The sequence below is a fragment of the Egretta garzetta genome, unplaced genomic scaffold, assembly GCF_000687185.1.
Source record: "Egretta garzetta isolate BGI_Z169 unplaced genomic scaffold, ASM68718v1 scaffold448, whole genome shotgun sequence".
In the NCBI taxonomy this organism is placed as follows: Eukaryota; Metazoa; Chordata; class Aves; order Pelecaniformes; family Ardeidae; genus Egretta; species Egretta garzetta.
The window spans coordinates 2839688-2842381 of NW_009260497.1; positions in this window are offsets into that span (position 1 = coordinate 2839688).

Genomic DNA, 2694 nt, shown 5'->3' on the forward strand with positions numbered 1-2694 from the left:
GCAGGAATCTCATGAAGTTCAGCAAGAGGGAAACGCAAAGATCTGCACCGGGTGAAGAACTTCCACTGAAAAAACTGGGAAGACCCTTCCCCAGCAAGCCAGCGCCTCTCTGCCCCTGCCAGGCAAGATGAGTGGGGCAGGTGCCGGATCCCTGCCCACCCCAACAAGTCCTGCCACACGGCTGCTTGGAGAGAGGAGGGAAGCCTGAGAGAGCATCCCTCCTCTGTGACAGTCCAGTGTAAGCCTGGTTGGTCTTCCCAGCCCTCGCCGTGCAGGCTCTGGCAAGGTTCAGGCTTCTCCCCCTGGGTTTGGGGAATAAAAGCTGATCTGCTGCCCAGCTCCCAAATGGACAAGCCCCTGGGCCTCGAAGCAGCTGCTTCATCAGTCCCTGGGGGTCTTCGGCAGTGGTGCTGCAGGACAAGCTTCAATCCAGGGGCAGGAGGCATCCCCAGGGGAAGTCAGTCCAGGCTGCGGTCTCAGCGAGCTCACAGGCAACAGGGACATTTCCTCACCAAGCACCATGGAGTCCATGCTGAGCCTGCCAGGACAAAAAACCAGACGGTGTCTCAGGCACAGCCTCAGCGGGAAAAAGGAATGCGAAATCCAGTATTGGAGAACCCAGGTCTGAAATGCAATTGAGGATCACGATAGAAACCTGGAACCCCCAAAGCCCTTCTACAACAGTAGCTGGCTGGCACTGCTGAGAGCAACTAGAAGTTTCCCAGGCTGCCTTCTTCAGCTCCCGCTTTTAGCGTGTCCTCAGCCATCTTCTTCTACCAGCCACCTTCCAAGCCAAACTCTGGTGCTCAGGGTTTCCTGCTCACCAGGAGATGTTACCCTTCCAATGCCAGGGCAGTATCGACCTCTGTTAGCTAAATGCTGACAGAAGCGAACAGTGCCAGGGAACGAGCTCCTCGGTTCACAGTAAGGCTGTGCATGGCCACAGCTCTTTGGCCAGCTCCATTCAGGTTCCATTGCTCAGGAGTGTCTTGGAGCTCACATCGCAACCCCCCTGAAAAGCACTAGATGGTCTTGCTATGTCTAGACCTCACATCTTCCAAATCACAGCAGTCAAGAATAGAAGGACAAAGTGCTGCCACTGAGTTTTGGACTTGCTACAGCTCCTTTCCTTCCTCATTGCCTCTTCGTTGGCAGAAAAGACCATTGGGCCTCCCAGATCCCCCTGCCTCCCTCAGAGAGGGAAGCTGGTCCCTACTTTAATGAATCAACTTCCATGCTGCGTTAAGACCTATCAGGAAGGCACCATAAGATCACCTGTAGTTTGCCTGAAGTACAGGGGGTTATTCAAACCTGTACAGTGATCCCCTGGGATTTCCTTTGCACTTTGGTCACCATTATTCTTTGATTCCATTTTCTAGCTCTCCACCAACTCCCACGGAGCTGTTCAGCCATCACTGCAAAAAAACCTTTTCTCCTTCCTGCACTAGAAAGGTGTATTGGTCTCAAACAGGAGGGAAATCTTACATGCTGGGTGGGCGTGCGCAGCCCACAATGCCAGGAGACAGGAGGTGGTGCCATCTGAGCCGTTCTGGGCCACCATCCAGGGCAGGGGCAGAAACCCGCAGTCCCGGGGATGGCTGTGACCTTCCTCTGAGCAAACTTAGCAGGCTACAGGGAAAGCAAGGCTGGAAGCACATGGCCATAGTGCTGGGAAGCCGGCTAGGACAGGCCCACAAGGAAAGAGGTGCTGCCAGCTCCATGGAGAAGACAAGCCCCTGGGCCAACCCCCTAATGCTGCCCCTAGAGAAAGGTGGAGGAGGAGGAGGACAAATGAGTGTGGGACCTCCTGGAGCAGACATTAACGGCCAGCTTTATTGTGTTGGGGGCTGGGGATCAGGGCCAGAAATTGGGGATGCTGTGTGTCTGGTCCTGCGGAATCTTCCTGTTTGGATGTAAGGATGTGGTGCCTCACATTTGCAAAAGGGTCTTACGTGAGAGCGAGCAAGAACGTCAGGCACTTAGGCATGCAAGAGAAGGGTGGAGCCCCAGGGTTTGCGGGGCTCTTGAATGGCGCCCAACAGGCACTGAGGCCCAGCAAGAGCTCTGGGTCCTGGCCCCTTGTGTGGGGGGAGAAATCGCCAGATGTTGGTGCTTCCAGAATGTGGCTTGGCAGAGGCCTCAGCCGAGATTGACCTCGATCTTCTTTGCACCCTCCCTTCAGATATTTGGATCTGTGGAGAAGACCCCCCCCAACCCTCCTCTTCTCCAGGCTGAATGGTCCCCGCTAGCTCAGCCCTTCCTCACGGGAAAGATGTCCCAGTCCCTTCCCCATCTTGGTGGCCCTTTGCTGGGTTCTCTCCAGTCTGTCCCCGTCTCTCCTGTTCTGGGGAGGCCAGCCCTGGACACAGCCATCCTGCGGTACCCTCACCAGTGCTGGGCAGAGGGGAATGATCCCCCCTGGACCTGCTGGCAACGCTCCTTCTCGTGCTGCCCAGGACAGGTGGTCCCTGTTGGTGGTGGTGGTTGTGCCAGCACTGCACACTCACAGAGCGGCTGGGAACCCCTTCCCTCGCATGCCCGCAGGAATGAGCAAATTCACGTGGAAGAAACCAGGCCTGGCCCCTCTCAGCATCCCCAGGGGTTTATTTCAGAAGGTCCCCGGGGGCCCCGGGCGCCCCGCTCAGAAGCGGAGCCAGGGCAGGCGGCGCGCGTGGTCCCCCGAGCCCGGCTCTT